Source organism: Cryptomeria japonica, chromosome 4, assembly GCF_030272615.1.
Source record: "Cryptomeria japonica chromosome 4, Sugi_1.0, whole genome shotgun sequence".
In the NCBI taxonomy this organism is placed as follows: Eukaryota; Viridiplantae; Streptophyta; class Pinopsida; order Cupressales; family Cupressaceae; genus Cryptomeria; species Cryptomeria japonica.
The window spans coordinates 540,361,910-540,385,248 of record NC_081408.1 but is presented as its reverse complement, the minus strand read 5'-3'; positions in this window follow the sequence as shown (position 1 = coordinate 540,385,248).

Sequence of the window (23,339 nt, the reverse complement as noted above, 5' to 3'; positions counted from 1 at the left end):
TAAGGGGTCTTGTGAGATAGAGAACAATGGAACATCCCTTGGGAAGTTGAGTTATTCCATATAGCTCCATAACTTGCACCAAGAGTCCCATTGGTGTGTGGACTAGTCCTGAATTCGTAATATTCATTTCATCGCACCACTTTTCCCACATACATTTATGGTGCCCATCGTGTGACTTAACCCCATTTATCAAATTGTTTTTGATGCAAAACTAGCTTTGTAGGTACACAGAAAGACTAAATCAGCGTGTGGATACCATTCTCTAGCGCATCCGGTCTTTCCTTTGGTGCATCTTGTTGACTATTTAGTGCGTTGATACCATACCTTAGTGCATATTAACTTAACTTTAGCACATAGCATTTCTGCTATTTCCTGTAGGTCTCAGCACTTTAAAACATCAGTATAGTGCATTAAGACAACAACATAACGCATCTGGGGTTTTTGCTAGTGCATAAGTTCCATTCTGTAGCGCATAGGGTCTGTATATTAGTGCATGATAGACACAGAAAGAAAAACAAAATTGTAACATAGACAGAAAAACTAGACTTGTAGAAGTCCACCTTAAAAAAAATGTTTTCTAACTGATTTTTATTGCAGGTGACTAACATTTGTTCGCAGGAAGAGGAGATTTTTCTTTTACTAAGTTTAGGCTTGTGATTAAATTTTTTATTTCTAACTTGTTTAAGTTAGTTATTTAAAGTTTTCTTCATTTCCTCATTAGTAAAATTGAACTCATTTTCTTTTGGATTACTTAAAAAGATCAACAAACAAAACCTTACCTCGCTTTCATAGGAAGAGAATAATATCTCATTTTTGGGTTTTAAAAAGAACAAGACAAACCTTTATTTATGCAAAGTCTTAAAAAGAACCTCACTATCCTTCGGTATCTAAAAGGGTCCATTACTTTTCATGCATAAGTTAAAGAACCTCACTTATTTTCAAGTTCTAGATAAAACAAAAGAGGGAAATCTTTCCCCTATCAAATTCATTTTGTTGACCATCTCAAAAAATTTTCTTTATTGATTGGGATTTCATTTACTTAGATTAAAAAATCACTGATTTCGGAGTTAAAAAGAACACCATACTATTTTGGAGCTACATCTCCAAATAGAAATTAACAAATCATTTCTTTGAAGGATAAAAAGAACTTTGTGTGCCTTGTCTCAAAAGTGGAAGGTATGTGCTCTCCCCTTAAACTGGGTGACCAAAAAGCCAAACCACTCTTAAAAGCTTTCTTTACTTCAAGCATTTACAACCTTTAGCAGGCCTGCCCTCCCGAGTTGCTCTTAGAGCACCATTTAAATGGTCGGTGAGAGGGGAAGGACCTAAGTGGGAAACAACTTTATCACCAAGTGTTCCAACCCACTATAATCAAAAGTGGAGGGTGGTGAAAGTCCCTTTCAATGGTTTCACATAGCGATTAGCCTTCCCCCAGTATCTTTACGATACGTAAAGCCTTTTTTCTAAAGGTTGGGAAGCCTCCCGAGGGAGTTTATCACCGACGACTAAACAGGGAGGCTTGATTATGAACCTTAGAAATAGAAACCTTGAGCCGAGTCAGTATCTAGACATCTTCAATATCATAGTGCAAGGGTGGGGAAGAATCTACCCCAAGATTACTCACCATATATCTCCCATGATAGCTACTCAATTATGAAACAATTCACTTTGGGTTAATTTTTGGCAAAAGGCAAAAAAACGGGTGCCCCCTAGGGGGTGACATGGCTTTTTGAGTTGATGGAGTATCGAGACTAGTGGGCTATGATATTGTTGATGACCTTTGAATAAAGAGTTTGCCTGAATTGTATCATTTGTATCAAAACCTGTGAAAATATTGGGGATTTGAACACATCCTCGCAAAACATACACTCTTTGTTTAGAATAGGCAAAAATGGTTGTCTTTTTCATGTCGTGTTTGCATTTTATACTTCAGAAAATCATCTATCAAAGTTGAGAAAGTGTTAAAATTTCCAAAAAAACCCAAAAGCAAAACAAAACAGAGCAGTTTAGCGCATACGAGAAACATCCTAGCACATCTGAAGCAAACTTTAGTGCATCAAAGCTTAAACTTAGTGCATTCATCTTCAAAAACAACGCATAATAGTCTGAATATTTGGCAACTAAACATTAGCGCTTCTTAAGGACATATTAGTGCATTGAAGCATCAGCCTAGCGCATTGGGGGCAAACTGTAGCACTTTAAAGGAAAACTTTAGCGCATATTCAACACAGATTAGCGCATAACCATTCATGATATAGCAGAAGTCAAAAATCTGGTGTAGCGCATAGCACAAGCAACTTAGCGCATTGGTGGTTTTAAACAACGCATCTGAGTCAAACTTTAGCACATCCAGTCTCTATCTTAGCGCATAGATAAAACTGTGAAAAACAGAGAGAAAAACTGAACATTCTTGGAAAATTTTAACATCAGTTTCAAATACCCTTTTGGATCTCCAGTCGACCTCATCAGGTGAAACTTGAGTCAGAACATTAGAAACTATTCCAAACAATCAAACAATCAAACAAGTCATTCTTAGAACAAAAACTGTCAAAAATCTAAAACTAGCTAAGGATAACACTTTATCCTATCAAAATTAGGTAACATCATCACATTCAGCCAACGCTTAATTCGTGGAGGAAAGATCAATCCAACTTTCTTCTCAGAAGTTTGCATCACTTATAACATACCTTGATTTGAAACACCAACCCTCGAACAACACGAAGAAGAGGAATTCATCCCCTTTGTCATAGAAAGTTTATATTAGATGCCCCCTGTCACTCGCTCTCAACGAAACAAGCAAAGTGAACCACAACCAGAGTCCAGTATGGGTCGAAGATTATCAAATCCTTTCGAATATCCAAATCTAGAAGACACAAAGATTTCTGAGGAGCTCCTCCAAGAATATCAAGAAAACGCCTCATTTCAAAAACTTATGGAAGGACTCATAGAGGCCAACAAAGAAAAATACTTGCTCATGCTAACAAGCAAAGAAGTTAGGATTCTGGAAAACTTTGACACTGAAATCTCTAGGACAAGGTCTCAAAATTATACTTATCAAGAACAACAAAGAGAAGAGGAAGCACGTGACCCTGAGAAAAACATCCTTGAGCCAAACATGCCAGAACACACACATATCCAAACTAGGGATAACCCAGAACAAATGCAGGACATGCAATGGGGGACCACAATATGGTATTCCTTAAATGAAATTTGTCCTTACCCTTTTGATAGGAGGTTAAGCATGACACCTTTTCCCCCGAATTTAGATATTCCCAGATATGACAAATATGATGGTAAGGGCGATCCTCGTGATCATGTTCTGGAGTTTTGTACCATGAGCCTTGAATTTGAGGCTATTCCCAAGAAGCTTGGGATGACAAACAATGGAGTGGTTATCTAGACTCACACCTCCTATCAGATACTTTGATGAGTTGGTCAACAAATTTTTCACTCAATACTCCTACAATATTCAACATGCAATCACCATGCTAGATGTCTACAATACCAAATAGAAAAACAATGAAACATTCATGGAGTTTCTACAACGTTGGAGACAGATGGTTTCGAGATGTGCCCGAAAAGGAAAAGATGGAAATTTTCATCGACAATCTGGATAGTGAGATGAGTTACATACCCAAGCTCCAATGCATACCATCTTTTGCCAAGTTGATCAAAAACAGAATCCAAGTAGAGGAGGCGTGTATTAAGAAAGGAACATTGAAGTTCTTCAAAGAAGGAACTAATTCATCCAACTCTCATTTCAACAACCAGAACCACAACAACTTAGACAAATCTAGGTTCTGAACCAAAAACAAAAACGTTGGAAATGAGGAAGGAAATGATGCTAATGATATAAAGTCCAAACAAATAGTATTAGCTTTATCAGGTAATCCTCAAGCTACCAAGAATCAAAAGGGTGCTAACCAAAACACTAACACTTATGCACCGAATACCAATCCGGGACCTTCAAATGTGAACAACACCAACAATACCCAAAAGAACAACACAAATCGAGGACCTAATCCAAATTCAAGGGGTAACACCAACAACTTTCCAAATAAATGCATTTACACACCATTGGGGAAATCCTTAGAATCAGCATTCCGAGAACTCCTGGCAAACAAGATTATCACATTACCAACTATAAACAACTTTGAACCCCAGGTCAAACCACCTTGGTGGAATGACTCACACTTCTGTGATTTTCATCGAAAGAAAGGACATCAAACAAATGATTGCATGAGACTTAAAAAAATTGTTCAAGACATGATTGATAGAGGTGATTTAATGGTCGATGGTTTCAAGATAAATGATGATCATGACGCCTTTAAAAATCTGCTTCCAAATTACAACAAAGAAGGAGCTTCATCATCGAATGATACACGAGGAGCTCACATCAATCAAATATACAATAACACTATCAATCATATATCGACAGATGACAATCAATTAAATGTCATTAAAATCAAAGACAAACATGAACATGAATCGATCAATGTAACCACCAGAGCTCAAAAATATGTTTTGAAAGGGCATACATCAACAATGACCACTATCCCCAAGACTCAATATGATTTGGTAAGTCAACTGCGGATAAATCCTGCTCAAATATCCATGCTTGAGTTGTTCAAACTTTCACCAAAACATAAAGACATCATAGAACAAGCACTATTGGAAACAAATGTACCTCAAGATCTGGATATTGACAAATTTCAAGCCATGGTGGCTCACATGACAGAGCCTCATAATCTCACCTTTTCTGAGCATGATAATATCTCTTTGAGCCATCCACATAATACTCCTCTCCACATTGAAGTCTTAGTCTACAAACATCAAGTTAAAAGAGTATTAATAGATGGAGGAGATGGGCTCAATATTTGTACCTTAAAACTTATTCGTGTATTAGGCTTCTCTGTGAAGTCTATTGATCCACACAAAAAGGATCACCATCAAAGCATATGATGATGAAGAGTGATCATCCAAGGAATAGTTATATTACCTATTCAGGTAGGACCGATACAAAGGGACACTATGTGCCAAGTCTTAGACATAGACCTCACATATAATATTTTATTGGGTCATCCTTGGATACATGAAATGCAAGCGGTACCGTCAAATTACCACCAGTGTGTCAAATTCACATATAATGGGTAGGAGATTTATATATCAGCAAATAATAGCCCCTTTCAACATTCCAATGCTATGGGGGCAGCCCAAGACAACTTGGTTCCACATAAAAGGGAAGCCCAAACTTCCTTAGCATCAGATCATCATCAAGAAAAAATCAAATCTTTATCCATGGATTTCAAGCAAAAGATGAAAATCAAAGAGAAAGGCATGGGAGAATACTCTTTTGAACCCATGTGTCTAACCAACTTACCAACATCACCAAGAACTCATGGCAGCCTTCTGCATCAACACATCAAGCAACATAGCCCATCACCAAGTTTGATGGAAAATTTATCCAATTAGGCACACTAGCACATGAATCAGAAGAGAAGGACATCCTTAGTTGGCTATACAAAGATGAAGAAGAAGTCAGAGCTGCTATTATGGAAGTAGCTATACCAACACAACAGTATGGAAAAGGATACTTGATCATACAATAGATGGGGTACAATGGCAAAGGACCTATAGGAAAGTATCAAGAAGGCATCATAGAACCATTGGATCCTCCTTCATAGTTTTCTAGAGACAAAACAGGGTTGGGCTATGGACACACTCTACCCCCAAAGCAGAAACCAAACAAATATCAAAAACCTTAGTGGAAAGCAAAGAAGAAATACAAGGAGGACTCATGGCAAGAGGCACTACATGAATCAACATAAAAAATAAGGAAAGAGAGAGAACACCAGGAAAAAGAGAAACAACAAGAGGAGTTGGCCATTCAAAGAGAAGAAGCATCTTATGCAGAAGTACACCATGTTTAGGAACCTATTCCAAACAAGGCAGAATCACCCCTTGAAGAAATCACAACTCCCCGAGGAGAAAGAATATATGAACAAATGCAAAGAGTACAAGCAGGATCTGATACAGAATCAGAGAAAACTATCAGACTGGTATCAATTATCAGGGATCTCTTGTCACCTTACAACATACCTGTCAGCAACAGTGAAAGACTCTGGGACAATACTTCTGAGACTGATTCTAATGACTATGAATGGGGCAACTATTCAAATGTTACTGAAGATATTCCTAAGAGTACTATTCATACACCCCTTTCTCAAGAAGGACAAGGCACCGAGTCTAGACTGCTTGAATTTGGTCCACAACATATCTACGAAGTCGAGGAAAATGAGAAGAGACACTATGAGCAAGTGTACATAGAAGATGATACCATCGAAGACCTCGACAATATCATTAACTTATCCAATATCCCAACCAACCTTAACAATACGTTTATCATGACACTTGTCGCAGCCGAAATCAATCCACCCAACAACTCTTTACCGCTTGTATTTCCTGATCTCATAGACTGGGATGAACCTGAAAAACATGACATACCTATTTTCCCAGATGATGACTCCATTATCCATTACCTATGTATGGTTAACCTGGAAACAAACTCTACCAGCAAACAAAGTAATGACATATGCAATCAGGAGAGTGCCAAGTCTCTCAGTCACAAAAATGAAAGAAATAAAAGATCTACTACTAAAAACTAGTCAATGGCAACACCTAATCACAAAAAAGTAAAAATAAAGGATGCATCTGAGGGTGAAAACCTTTTTAAGTCACCTAAGGATGGGGGACTTGACACTCTTCTTGAACACTATTAGGAGTGATCACCCATATTGATTGAGCCCACTCAATCAATCAACATTGGTACAAAAGAAGCAACCAAAAACATACACCTAGTAGAATCTCTAACTGATGAAGAAAAACCAGTTTATCAAATTCTTCAAAGAAAAGAAAATCAATTTTGCCTGGTCCTATGTAGATATGCCCAGGATTGATCCACACTTAATCATGCATCATTTATCTATTGCTCCAGGAGCTAAGCCAGTCAAGCAAAAATTGAGAAAGATGAATCCGCATGTAGCTCTAATGGTCAAAGTTGAACTAAAGAAACTCTTAGACGTTGGATTTATTCGACCTATAGACTATGTTGAATGTTGTGCCAGTTTCAAAACCATATTTGCCCCAACATTCTTTAATGAAAAAGGCATGACATTCCAATAATATGTTCCCCAAGGATAGGTGAATGCTATTTTATCTTGATCCTCTGGACCTATCTTGATTTGATTATAGCTATAAAAACCATCCATTAATGATAGCATTGCATGGCTTGCTGTGAGGTATACAATTATGTCAATGTTGGGAAAAGGAAAGTCATCCTTTGGACAAGATTTGTTAACATCCCTGAAGTTTGTGCATATCCTGATGCTTATCAAAGAGAAATGACGACAATCTTTCATGATATGATGCATACCTTCATGGAGGACTATGTGGATGATTTACTAGCCAAGTCATTTACCTGGGCAGAACATATGGGCATATTAGAGAAAATATTTGAAAGATGGAAAAATTCCAAGTCAGGCTCAACCCTAAGAAGTGTGTCTTCGAGGTAACATCAGACAAATTATTAGGCTACATCGCGTCAGCAAAAGGCATTGAAGTAGATCCAGCAAAGGTACAAGCCATCATGGAGATGCCACCTCCCAAGAACATTAGCAAACTCAGATCTCTACAAGGATGTCTCCAGTCAATTAGGTGATTCATCACCCAATTAGCAGATAAAAGTCTACCATCCAATCATTTGCTACATAAGAATGTACCATTCAGATGGGAAGCCAAATGTGCAAAATCGTTCTATCAAATCAAACAATATCTAATGAACCCACCAGTTTTGGTACCACCCATAGCAGGGAAGCCACTTATTCTCTACATATCAACAACGAACATATCATTGGGGGCACTATTAGCACAATAAGATCAAGAAGGCAAGGAACGAGCTATCTATTACATCAGCAAAACATTAAATGGCTATGATCTCAATTACACATTCATTAAGAAGGCTTGTTTAGTTGTGGTATTCGCCTATCAAAAGTTCTAACATTACATGCTAGCTCACACGATCAAGATAGTAGCAAAAATTGATCCTCTCAAGTATTTAATCAACAAAGCAACTCTCACAGGCAGACTAGCTAAATGGGTCATGACTCTCAGCGAATTTGATATCCACTACACATAGCATCAAGCTATCAAGGGACAAGTAATTGCAGATCAATTAGCTGAAACCCCACTACTAGATAAGCAACCAATGGAGGTCAAATTTCTAGATAAGGATGTCCTTACTATTACCACCAAGCAATGGACCTTGTACTTTGATGGTTCCTACACTCAACATGGCTCAGGTGCTGACATCTTGTTCATCATTCCTGAAGGACACACGATACCAAGATCATATAGACTCATGTTTCCATGCACAAATAACATTGTTGAGTATGAGGAACTCATCACATGAATCAAAATGGCCATGGAATGGAGAATCATGGAACTGAAAGTCTATGGAGATTCCCAACTAGTCATAAATCAGATCAACAATGACTATTAGACAAAAGATGACAAGCTACTGCCATACAAAAGAATGGTGGATGACTTCAAACAGTATTTTGTACACATCACCTTTGAGAAAATACCAAGGTTGGACAACAAAGCAGCCGATGCAATGGCTACTATCGCTTCACCGCTACAAATTCCAGAGCAATAGAGTCGTTATGAGTTTTTGGTAGAGCTAGTGTTTTCCCTAGCCTATGACAATTCCGCATACCATGTTATCTATGAATTAACTAGTTAAGACTCTCCTTTATATAGAACAATCTATGAGTATCTTAAAACCAATACCCTACCCATTGACCTATCTCCAAATGAAAAATGCAACTTTATCCGGCAAGCCGCCCATTATACCCTAATTGCTGATACTCTTTACCGTCGAGGTCTAGATGGTACTCTTCTTCGTTGCCTTGATCATAATGAATCTGACTCTGCTTTACTCAAGCTTCATGAAGATATCTATGGCACACATTCAAGTGGTTCTACTCTTGCTAAAAAACTTCTGAGAATGGGATATTACTGGTCGACAATGGAGAAAGACTCTTATCAATTTGCAAAGAAATGTCCTAAGTGCCAAATCCATGGCAATCTTATCCATGCACCAGCACAAGGATTGTATCCATTTACAACATCTTGGCCTTTCTATTAGTGGGGACTTGACTTAGTAGGAAAAATACACCCTTCATCTTCAAATGGACACAAGTCCATTATCACTGCAACAAAGTATATTACAAAATGGATTGAAGCAATCCCAATGACCACAGTAATGGGAAAACAAATTACCTCTTTAATTTTGAATTATCTGATATGCAGATATGATAATCCCAGTTCCATCATCAAAGATAACAAACGTCCCTTCAAAAATAGGATGTGCGAGAACTATGTGAACAATTCAAAATCCAACATCGTTTATCTACACCTTACTACCCACAGGGGAATGGTCAAGCAGAGGCATCAAATAAAACAATATTGAAAATCCTAAAGAAAACAATAAATGATGCAGGAAAGGATTGACATGTGCAACTCAATCTGGCACTTTGGGCATACAAAACAAGCATCAAGACACCTGCAAGAGCTACACCATATTCATTGGTGTATGGATCAAAAGCACTTTTACCTCTTGAGGTAGAAATTCCATCACTCAAAGTGTCTTTGAAAGGCCTCATTCCAGATGAGGAGTATCGAGTAAACAAATTGCAAGAACTAGAACTTCTAGATGAAAAATGACAACATGCCTATAATCACCTCAAAGCATACTTGTAGCTCATGTGCAAAAGTTACAACCACAAAGTCATCCCTAGGATTTTTAAAGTTGGTGATCTCGTACTCAAAGAAAATCCCCGAAATCAAAAGGATCGAGAAAAGAAGGGAAAGTTTGAACCTAACTGGTTGGGTCCCTATGTCATCATCTCAGCCTATGGATTAGGTGCTTATTGGCTAACAACTTTAGAAGGAGATGTGCTTGACAAACCAACCAACAACATCCATTTGAAGAAATACTATACTTGAGTGGTCTAATGCAAGGAAAAAGTGAAAAAAAAAATCAGAAAAATACAAAAAAAAAAAAATCAAAAAATCATCAAAACAACAAAATGGTGTAATAAAAACAAATGGTGAAAACATGGCAACAGGTGCTACTTATGAGGGAACAACTCCTCTATCTATCTTTGCTCATATATTTTTGTATCCGAAGTCAAAAACCACTGGCCATCGTCTAACACTTAAACAACATTATCCTGGACATACTTAGCGTAGTCACTATCCTTGTTTATCTGAATATTCAGTTCATCGTATCCCAGCATGACTTGGTAATCACTATACGTATCCACATCAATCGGTATCTATAACTAGGGGCAACATTCCTCTAACTTCAAGCATTTCAACAAACAAGCAAACAAGAATCATAGCATGCCAAGAAAATCCTGTCAAACAAAAACTCCAATAGCCAAGAAAACAAAACACTAATCCAATTAACAACTTCAAAACACATAATGGATGATTTTCTGAAGTATAATTTGTTTACATCTTGCATGAAGTTTTGACTATTTTGGCACTTGAACTCTTTTTAATTATTGGATCCCCTAAATTTTCTCAACGATGCATCGAGATAGAGAAAGTGGTTGGAGACTCCAATATTTTTTAGTTTTCTATCTGTGAGGCGATCACTAGTACTGTGCAAATACTTTTCTTGAGATGTGATTCAAAGCATATCACTGAAGACACTGTTCCATTTTGCGCATACAAATGGTTAAATCTTGTCTATTTATATGAAAACAACACTTAGGTCATCTTGGTTCAATTATACTTAGATGCTTGTGCCATCTTGCAATATCAAAATTCATGTAAATTTTTCTCAGGTCATTATGGTTCAATTATACCATTATGCTTGTATAAATTTTCAACATATCAACAGCTCAATGAGGATAAACATAAAGAAAGCAAAAACATGTGACTATACAAGAATGACAAACAACAGAATGAGGATGATCAATTAGTTGCATATCATTATCATACATCTCATTTTCAAGATACATCTCATAGCATATCATTATCATACATCTCATTTTCAAGATACATCTCATAGCATATCATTATCATACATCTTATTTTCAAGATACATCTCACAACATATCATTATCATACATCTCATTTTCAAGATACATCTCACAGCATATCATTATCATACATCTCATTTTCAAGATACATCTCACAAATCATATTATTGCATAATGAATCATACAATCATATCAATCAATATCAAATCAAAAGCATTTATCTAAGCATTGTATCATCATCATAGAACCATCACATTAATGCATAAATCATCATCCATAAAAACACATCACATCACATGTGGATCGAAAAAATTGATGTCGTATATATATCTAAAAAATGGTCAAAATATACAAAAGATGTCATGTCTGTCACAATACAACATAATGATCAAAATATAATGGAGACAAGTCTCTCAGGTATGACTATCTCCTGAGGTTGATGGTCTCACAATAGATGTCTTGACACCTGGATCTCTGGGTGGATCATGTCGAGACGGCCCGATCACACCTTTGCTCTTTGTCCTCAAATGAGTTTGCATGGATTGACTGGATCTCACTGCAACATAGCTAGGAGCTTTGTGATCTCTAGGAACCACCTCCTCATATAAATACTTGTAGTACTCAGCCTCCTTGGCTGCATACTACATCTCTCTCAGTGTGTTTCTCACAAAATCACTAGCCGCCACTCTCTCTAGGCTATCTGCTCGAGCCTCTGCTTGACCTAAGTGCTCTATCACTGTATCCCGCTCTGTGGTAATCTACATAATCTAACGTTGCCTGTGCCTGAAGTTGTTACACTGACAACTCTAGGGACCTAATCTATGCATCCTCTCAGTGGGTGGGTACCTGAAGCTGAATGGGTACCTGTGTCGTGGTACCCCCTATCCCTATCCCTGTCCTTGACGTTAGTGAAGGTAATACATCTGATCTCCTCCTCTGATTTGGCCGCCTAAAATCATCCATCCCACCCACAACTGTTATAAGCTCGCCCACCCGACCAACTCCACTAGCTCTAACCACCAAACCTCCCCTCCCTCACTCACCAACTACTCATCGGACTAATCCACCTCCTCTCCTCCCTCCATCTCCTCCAAACCTCCCTCCATCTCCTCCTCCAATCCTCCCTCTATCTCCTCTATTCCCTCCTCTATCTCCTTGTCTCCCTCTACCACCTCACCTCCCATCTCTCCCATCATCTCCTCCACCATCCCCATATCCCTCCTCCAGCTTCTCTCCCTCATCTCTCTGTCTCCCTAGCTGCCTCTTGGGCTGCTCATCCTCATCATCATCAAAAGAGGGAATCATCTCTGTTGGATCTGATATCCATGCTACGACATGGGCCATAAAGAGCACTGCAAAATCCTCTATCATCCCCGCATCTACCACCTCGAACCCGTAGTCCCATATCTTTCCAGCCAAATGCATGTACTCCTCCACCGCTGCTGCACTATCAATAGTCGAACCCCACTCTGGCACATCCTGCCTCCGATAAGCATATAAGCATACTCCCTTCGGTACATCCTATTGTCAACCATATTGCTGCTGAACTCATCTGTGCAAGAACCTCTCAATGATAAAAGGTGTCTGCCCTATCAACTTTTGTGACATATACACATAAGACATCTATAGCCCACCCTTCGCCCACACCTCACACTCCATATATGGTCTCAAGATAACCGTATCAATTTTGTCCAGCTAACGCTAAAAAAATATCCTCGTGTACCCATATCCATAAGCCCGATCAACTGGCCTATCCTTGTCTGCAAGTGGCCTCGCTACGGGAATGTGCTCCCAAGCCCACACCTATAATAATGTGACCCTGACTGATAAACTGTTGTATCCTAAATACACCACTTGATGCAGATCTTTGTACAGATGGGCCAACATGCAGGACCCCCATGCAAACTTTCGACCCTGTGTCACCATATCCTCAACAACCAATCCCCATCCCACGACTAGTCCCTTTGACCTACGGTCGGGACACAAGAAGCCACCTACAAAACCTACCAGTATGGATGGTAGTGGAGCATAATCAAAATCTATGAAGTCCTACCAAGGGATCTCATATCCACAAATATGCTCATCATGGAATATGCAACAAAGAGCATCTGTCCCACCCTCCTCTGTCTTCTCATAAGGTAATAGTGCCCCTATCACAAGAATCTGTAGAATCCGATAACAGTCCTCTAGAGTGACTGTAATCTCACCAGTAGCCAAGTGAAAGGTGTTCGTGTCACTGTGCCACCTCTCTGCCAATGCTGTCAGTAAACCCCAATTAATGAAATAATGAGGCATGTCCAACAACGAAGATAATCCACACCTCTCAATGATATCTCTATCTGCCTGCGTCAACTGAGGAATCAGAGACATGGTCTGGGAAATTGCTCTCGCGACTAAAGTACACCAAGTCATTCTTGTAACAAACAAAACATGTCCAAATATCAGTTCCCACATCTATCCGATATATCTAATCAAATTCCATATCAACTTGAAACAAATCCATATCAAATCAAGTTTCTTATCAAAAATCAAATCCTTATCAAAAATCATATCCATATCGAAATAAAAAATCCATATCAACTTAAATCAAATCCATATCAAAATCAAAATTCCATATCAACTTGAAACAAATTCATATCAAATCAAGTTTCATATCGAATATCAAATCCATATCGAGAAATCAAATCAAACCCATATCGAGAAATTACACCAAAGATCCATAACGAAAACAACTCAAAAATCCATATCGCAAGACTCATATCGGGAACCATATAGGAAATCATAGATCAGAACTCATATCGGACATCACATTCACGACAAAAATCAAAGATCCAAATCAGTAGAAAATCAGGATAATCATTCAATCAATTATCTTAGTACTTCAAACAACAAAAGCAATTCCCCAATCTATCAAAACTTGGACATCATCACAACAAGCACAACATTGGCTAAAGCACCCATCCTAAAAACACTTGGCAGACACCTACCCACCCCAACTCATCTTCCTTCATCTATTTTTCCCCCGCAACATCACCTTTCTTCTCCTTTCTAGCTACATTTTTTGGCTGCGCGCTCAGAAATCTCTCCCATGGACTAAGCTGCCACCTATGCACTAGCTAAACTCGGCTACGTGCTAAACACTTTAGCCTATGTGCTAAATTACCTTATGCGCTATCACAATTACCCTCTATGCTAACCTGCAAACCCTATGTGCTAGGTTACCCTATGCGTTACCCTGTTCTTGGCATTCGCTACCCTGTTAGCTCTATGTGCTATTATATCCTATGCACTACCCTAAACCTGTGACATGCTATCCCACGACTCCTAGATGCTACCCTAGTTGGAAAACTCTACACGCTAATTGTTCTATTGTATGCACTACGCAAATGACCGGGTGCGCTAAACCGTGAAAATCCGACAGAAAAAATTAAAAAATGTGATCAAAATCGACAAAACAAAAAGCAAAAGGGGCAAAATTTAGATGAATTACAAGTGGACTATATGTGGCGGGCCTCTTGTATTGGTGAACGTGCTAGAATCGGTGCGAAGCATAGGGAACCGACATCTTGTCACTCTCCAAATGTCACTCTCACAAAAATTCAAAAGGCACAAATGATACAAATAAAATCACTTTTTACCTTTGTATAGGGTAAAAGTAAATCAGGGTTAGTAGGTGGGGCATGTATTTTGCTCGTACTCTCACTTTTAACCCTAGCAAACATCATTTTTCGAGAGATGAATCAATTAAACAACGCATTCAACACAGTCAAAATTTCAAAATGCGATCAAATCTAAAAACAATTATTAAATCAACCAAATTTTCAATTTTTTTGATTCATCTCCCGAGGGGGCATTATCAATATCATTTATAAAATCTGGGGCATGACATCGATATTATCACACCGATCAAATTTTGGTGACACATCAATTTTCTTTGAATCAACATGTGCACACATGTCACTTCAAAGAGGGGCAAAATGTAGACGTAGAAGAATGACCACTTTCCTAAGTGAATATTTCATGTTCATTTTATTCTCATTCTTTTATTTAATTAAATCACTCACATTCATCTATTTGATTAAATAAGTTATTCAATTTATTTAATTAAATTCACCTAGGTCTTTCACATCATTTAATTGAATAAATCACTTTATTTAATTAAATCCCCTTTCTACTCTTCTTAATTAAATTTACATTTAATTAAATTGTTCACTTCAAATAAATAAATCTAATTTATTTAAATCCCCCCACTTGCATCTATTTTTGTTGAAATAAAGCAATTTTTTTTAATTAAAATTACTCTCCATCCACTTGCATTCTCCTACATCTCCCACTTGCTTCTCTAAAACCTCTTCTAGATTATTCTAATCACTTCTAAATTAGCCTAGCCCTTCTACTAAATATTGTCACATCCCTAAGTAAAGGGAAGTCACTTCTCAAACCCTTAAAGTCTTCAAAAACCATTAAAGGCTTTATATCTTCAACAAGTTAACCTTGAAAGTCTTCCAAACCATTAATGGTTAACTCAACCCTCTTGCATGATTAAAGACTTTCTCTCTAACTCAACCCTCATCTAACCCAAGGGTCTCATCAAGCATTCATTGCTTTGACCATGGTTATTCCTTTAACCCTTGCACAAGAGTTTATCCTTTGGGTAAAAGCTTTATCCAATGGATAATCTTAACCTAACCTTAACCCTTACCTCCTAAGGTAACCATAAGGTCTTCTCAAGCATTTAATGCTTCTTAAATCTCCTCTCAAGCAGTCTTATGTTAAAAATTGTCACCATTTTATTGGTGAGAATTGTAAACATGGATTGATAACTTTCAATCCGGACCCTTGATAGGATCATCCAATATTTACCCTTCATTACCCTATTTTCCCTATAAATAGAGCCATTCTTCTATCATTCTAGAATCCAAGTTTTATGCATCTAATCTATACTCATTTTTATCAGGCATTTTAATCCCTCTTTGAATAGAAATAATCTAATAAGCATTTTAGAAGTATTTCTCTTTATCATAATAAACATATTAAGCTAGTGTATCATGTTAGGATAGTTCTTTTACTAATCCTTTCATCTTATCATCATATGCTAGTTTAGTTCATCTTTTGTTAATATCATGCACATTAGGATTGCATTCATGTTAGATTGATCAAACATCCCTCATTCTCATGATTGTCATCCCTAAGTCACTTTTCTCAGTGATATGAGAGAAAAGGCATTGGCTTAAGGGTCTTGTGAGATAGAGAACAATGGAACATCCCTTGGGAAGTTGAGTTATTCCATATATCTCCATAACTTGCACCAAGAGTCCCATTGGTGTGTGGACTAGTCTTGAATTCATAATATTCATTTCATCGCACCACTTTTCCCGCATATAGGTGCCATATTCAATTTTTTATCGAAAGGATATGGGCAAATATCTTCTAATGAATCCTTCTTAGAGCTTGTTCCCTTTTGCATATCTTGTATCTGTTGTTTTAGAGTTTGCATTGGTTGAGTGAGGTTTAACAACGGATTATCCATATAGTTTCTCCTTGTTTCTTTGTAAGTTATTTTATCACTATGCTCTTTTCTTGTGTCATCTCATTCTTTTCTTGTCTCTTCGTGACTTTCTTTATTTACATCTTCGTTATTTGGATCATCTATGTTTTGGGTGTTACTTGTCTCTGTATCTTGTTTCAAGCTTTCTATGTTAAAGTCTTGTGGCAATTTAGCTCCTGATTTTGCCAACATCAAAAGATATTTCTCTTTTTGTTTTGCCAATAATTTTTCCATTAGTATATCAAATTTGAAATCTTGCTCAAGGTCTCTAATGGTGCTATTGACTGCTTCTTCGTCAACAACGGTATACCCAAAAGTTTGGAATATCGGATTATCTTCTTCCTCCATTAGTTTTTGTTGTTTTCTAAGTTGTTTGTATTGAGCTGTAGTCCAAACTGGCATGTAATTGTTTCAAATTTTTTGAAGTTTCCAAAGGACAACTCAATAAGTGATTATTGGTTTAGGAAGATATGCTTTGTTTATTTTACCACTATTGTTTGTTCGTTGTGATAAAGCATCTCTTTATTGAAAATCATGTCCTTGCAAAATTTCTCCGTCAAACTCTGTCTCACAGCCACACAAGTAGTGACGAAAACAGTGTAGGAATGTCCTATGTTTTAATAAGATCTTGCGATTGATATGCAAGAATCTTATTCTTTTCTGGGTAGCTTTATAACTGGTTTTCTTTTCTTAAGGTGATACTTAAATTTCATATAAGTATCTGATAGTTTACAAGTTTGTTTGGTTCCAATGTTGGTGCAATTTTGATTTGATATGACCTAGGTTCAAAATAGGAAAGATATATCCAAGATAATTAACACAAGATGAATTGATCAAGCTTCGTGATAGAGGATTTGATATATCCTGATGAGAGACTTGACAATGATGTTGATTTTTTTTTTTGCACTTAAAATGTTTGAATCAATAGCTTGTTGAATGTTTATGCTTATGGAAAGCTTTCGGAAATAGCCTATTGGATTAGTGACCCAATTGTTGAACTAGTTTGAAAATGTGTGATAGTTTAGAGACAAATCTACTCAAGAAGTGTTTTGATAATGATGTGTGATAGTTGAGAGACAAATCTACTCAAGAGTGTTAACTTATGGGATAAAAGCACCGTTTTGTTGTTTGAAAGCGCTATTCTGATTATGTTTCAAGGATTCTTCTCAAATCCTTCAGCAAGTTGTTGGATTTTCGCTCATTTTTTTAGATGATGATTTTCTCAAATTTTTGACCATTTTGAACATGTCATAGACATAGAAGACAAAATGTTTTTGAAAAACAAAATGCATAAGCAAGTACAAATCCTATGGCAAGCTGAGACAATAATTGTTGAATCTCACATGGGGTTTCCCCCAAGACTACGCTATTCAAAGTGGATATTTAGATGCTTGACCCTATTGGCTCCACCCTCGACACTCACTTCTCTGGGGCAGCCAAGCACCAGTTTCCATGAAAAATCTCCATGGCAAACTTTATATCTCTACTAAGAATCGTATGTGTGTGAGTCACTTCAAAGGTCTGACCTCTTGCGCCAACAACCAAAAGGATTTTGGCAAGTAGTACAAGTGGCTTTTATTAAAGGCTTCCGGTCATGTGACCATACATGCGGCACTTTCAGCTTTGTAAATACAAAAGGTTCCCAGCCTATAGAGGTTACGCTCCATAGGGTTTATGGGGAAACATAGTGTCGGTATGAACTTATCAACACATGTTGCTTGTGACTTTCATCACAAACATGATTTATTTAGAGTGGATTGGAAGGACTCGGTATTAGCCCATTTCCACTTTGGGTCATTCCTCTCTCACTGGCCCCCTCAAGGCAGCTTAGGAAGGCAGGCCCTCCTAAGGTTATACATAAAAGAAAGTAGGTCTGGTTTTCTGATCATAGTATGATGGTGAGAGCATACTTACCTACTACTTCATCAAGCATGGAAAACACAAGTCCATTTTAGCTTTTGTAAAATCTATGCCCAACTATTTTAAAGAAGTAACTCAAAAATGCATGCTGTTAATTTATTCCCCTTAGTTAAACTAAATGAGCATGACATGATGTGTTACTTTCCAAATTAGAACTCTTAATTAACTAGGTGAGGAAATGCATGACATATGTTTTAAAATAACCCTCCACATGCATGTCAGTAGTTTGAAAATTATAAGTTCTTGGACATTCGGACTTGCAAGAAAATTTGGTTAGTTGTAAATAAAAGCGCTATCCTAAAAATGCATTGTCTTTCACTTCAAAAGCGCTAACCTAAATGACAAAAGTGCTAACCTAAAACACAAAAACGTCGCTCTGCGAACTAAGAAGCAAAGAATTCTCTGACAAAAGTGTTAACCAAACTAACAAATGTGCAAACTTGAAGGACAAAAGCATTGTTTTGAAGATTAAATGCATTGATTTATAGACAAAAGTGCTAACCTAAATGACAAATGTGCTAACCTGAAGGACAAAAGTGCTAACCTATCAAATAAAGGCATTGCCAAAACTCACACAGGTGTGAATCTATATTACAAATGTGTTAAAATTTCTTTTTGTGAGAATTAGATAGGATATTAGAAAGAATATGTGAGGCTCTGAGCCCCACGGTGTGCACCAAAATGTGTCGACTTGAATTTCATCATCAGAATACTACCTGCAACATGTTAGTTTCACAAAATACAAAGGAAATGCTACAGGAAATCCAAACTCAACCAATGAAACTACATGAAATACATATAAAATAAAAACTTTATTTTTACCTTCATGATTAAGTCTCATTGTGTCCTAACTCCACTGTTCTTGGTTGCAGATGATGTGCTCTCAGATAAGCACTGATAGCTTCCAAGATGGCATATGAAGAATGGATTGATAATTGATAGTTAACTGATACTATGATATGTAATTCTAAATGATTATGCTATTTGCTTCAATATTTAAAACTCACAGATGCATAAGTTTTCACCAATGATTAGCTTGAAAAACTCACTTGAAGACCAACTCTCTCTCAACTCAAACTCCTGATTTTATAGACTTTGAGAGGATAAGATGATGTGGCTTGGATCAATGGTCACGATCAGATCGGCAGATTTGGATGGTTGTGAGCAAAGGTGAAGGTTGAGAGAAAGGGGGAAGGAGAAGACAAGTGCCACTCATCTCACCTAGACTAGTTTGCTAACTGAGAGAATCTAGGGATGGTTGGAGAAGATTTAGGCATGAGAGGACAAGTGGACTCAAGTCCTTCCTAAGATGTAGGGATGTTGGAGAGAATATAGAATAAGGTTATGAAATATGTGTGCGTACACAATATTTCATTAAATTTGGAGGTTGAAGATAAGTGGCTAATAAATGATTTATTTATTTTAATTTTGTTGAATTAATTTAGCCACTTGATGGATGAGTTGGCAAAGGAAAGATGAATTGGAGATGGAAGAATGAGTTGGAAAAGAAATTAAATAATTAAGAATTATTTAATATTTGAGACTATAGGATAGAAGAATAATCATTAAATATTAGATATTTAATTGATTGGAGGAAATAATTAAATATTAGACATTTAATTAATTAGAGGAATAGGATAGATGAATTAATTAATAAAATATTTCAATTAAATTAATTAATAGAAAGACACAAAATGAATTAAATAAATTAATCTTTTCAAATTAACTATTTAATAGAAGAATAAACATTAAATAAATATAAATATTTATTTAATCGCTCATAGCCAATTTCTATGTGTATACAGAAGGAATTGGCAATCTAGAAAAGACATTAACAACTACATGATTATATAGAACATAAATATTCTGAGGGAAATGGAGGGGACAATGCAAGTAGAGGGAAATTTGAATTCTGGAAATGGAGGGAACAACGAGGCTGGGTCCTCGGGTTCTACTGCCTCTATAGCTCAAGGACAAGCGATGGATGATGAGGATGGGAGACTGGATGGGGACCCATGGCAACGAGACCCTCCCCCTGACCACAAAAAGATGAAGATTCTCCAAAATCGGGTCCCGAGGTTGTGAAAGCCGACTTAGAAAAGACTATAGAGGTGAAGGCTCTCAAACCCTGGAGTAGTCTTTTTGCAAATAAGCTGACTAGAAAATCATCCTTTCCCTTTGTGGAAGACATCTCTAATAGAAAAATGGGTAAACTAGCTATTGTTGTTCTAGATTTGGTTATTGATCATAGCATTTCTTTAATGGCCTTCTCTCTGGTGGGAAAGTTTGTTGGATCGTGACCCAATATTAAGGATGTTAGGTCTTTTGTTAAGAGAAAATGGAGGCTGAAAGGACAGGTTGATGTTTCAGCCCTGTCAAGGGGTTTTTTTATTTTTTCCTTTTCTTGTGGGGAAGATATGGAAGCAACACTAAGCGCTGGTCCTTGGATGTTTGGTAAATCTCCCCTATCCATGAGAAAATGGTCTCCTAATATGGAACTCAATGATTCTTTCTTTGAATCTACTCCGGTCTGGGTAAGGTTTCCAAGCTTACCGCTTGAATTCCGGTTTGAGGATGTTTTCTTAGGAATAGCGAACTCCTTTGGGGAGCTTGTTGCGATAGATCCAATGAATGCAGCTTGAAAGAGGCTGGTGTATGCACGCAGTTGTGTCAATATTTTGTAGAAGATGGATCTTCCTAGCTCTATTGATATAAATTCCAAACTTGGATGATGGGAATAGACAATAGAGTTTGAGTCCCTCCCCTTTGTGTTCTTTTCCTATATGAAAGATGGACACTGGGCTAAGGCTGGCCCTAGTAACCCTAAAAAACCTATGAAGGTTAACAATCCCCATAAACAGGTATGGAAAGAAAAGAATAATATTAAGGAAGATATTAGAGTGGAAGGAGGAAGTGGAACTCCCGGTAACATAAAAGACTTATCAGAAGGTGATAGAAATGCTAACCCTCTTAAGGCTCCCCTTTTGAAGGAAGATAAAAAGAATGAAATCAATGGATTTGAGATCAAAACAGTCAATATTTTTGAGGTCCTACAGACATAGGAGGAAGAGATTGCAATCATTGAAGAGATTCTTGAAGAAGGTGAGATTGAGGATGCAACTAAAGCTCAACATGAGGCCCATCAAGTTTCAGCAATAAAAAGAGATGAAGAGTGCCCAAATGATTTTGAAGGACATGAAGTTAATTATGGAAGGAAGATCAAGTTTAGATCACCTAAGGTTAATCTAAATGTGGTATTCCAGAATATTGGAGTTAACATGCCCACTTCATCCCAGAAAAGAGGAGAATTATGGAATAACATGCAAGCTGGTCCCAGAGATGAGCATGAGGAAGAAATAACAGGGAATGGAAAAAAGAAAAATAAGAAGGCAGGATGCCCTAATGGGGTGAAAACTAGGACCAAATCCAAGGCTAATATTGGTCTATCCAAATCTCTGTAGGGACGTAAAACCATGAAATGGCATAGGGACCAGGAGAGTAAGAAAAACATAGCTGATGGAAGGCAGTGAACTATACAGGAATCCTGCCCCCAGGTTTCCAAATGAAGGTAATCTCATGGAATATTCAAGGCCTAAATGGTCTCAATAAACAAGATATATTACGGAATCTCATTCGAGACCATAAGCCTGATATTATCCTTGTGCAGGAAACTAAAATGAGTAAGGAGAAAGTTGAGAATTTAAACTTCTTTAAAAATCGAGGGGTCTGTGGTAGTAGTTCGAATGGGGCCTCTGGAGGGGTGGCTATTTTGTGGAACAAGAAAACTATTTTAGGAGATATGATCGATGAAGATGGTAATATCATATCTATGAAAGTTAAAAGCATCTCTGAAGGAAAGGAATGGGTGGTCACAAATATCTATGCCCCTAATTCCAAAGTTGCTAGGAGTAAATTTTGGGATAAAATCCAACAGAAAAGAAAATCTTTCCCTAAGGACAGTTGGTTGTTGATGGGAGATTTCAATACTCCCTTGCAAGGAAATGAAAAATTTGGAGGAACTCAAGCCCAACTAGACAATAGATCTGATTTGATGGACTTCATCAATGTCAATGCTCTTATTGATACTAATCTCACTAGAGCTTCTTACACCTGGTCTAATCATAGAGATGGAGAAGACCTCATTCAGGTAAGACTTGATAGATACCTTATTACTAATGATTGGATTCTTTCTCATAGATGTTCTCTGTTAGTTGTCAATAGAATTGGCTTGGATCATTATCCCATTTCCTTTGTTGTTGAGTCCATTAAGAGTAAACAGTGCTTCCCTTTCCGGTTTGAGAAAATGTGGATCTCTCACCCCTCTCTGGAAAAATCCATTGCCAACTGGTGGAACATTGATGTGAATGGAACAACCATGTAAAAATTTGCCAAAAATCTTAGAAACATCAAAGATAACATTAATATTTGGAACGAGAAGGTCTTTGGTGATATTTTTGAATAAAAAAAAAAGCTGAAGGAGGAATTAGAATAGATCCAAAACTCAATACAAAAAGATGGCTATAAAAAGTATCCCAAGGCTAAGGAAGATGATATATTAGTCAAACTTCACAACATTATTTCTAGGGAGGAAATCTATTAGAGACAGAGATCCAGGGTTATTTGGTTGGAAACTGGGACAAAAATACTAAATTTTTCCACATGACTTCTATGAAACATAAAGCTATGAATAGAATTTCCAGATTAATTGTTAAGGACAAAATTATTCTTAATGAGGATGACATTAGGGATGAATCTGTTAG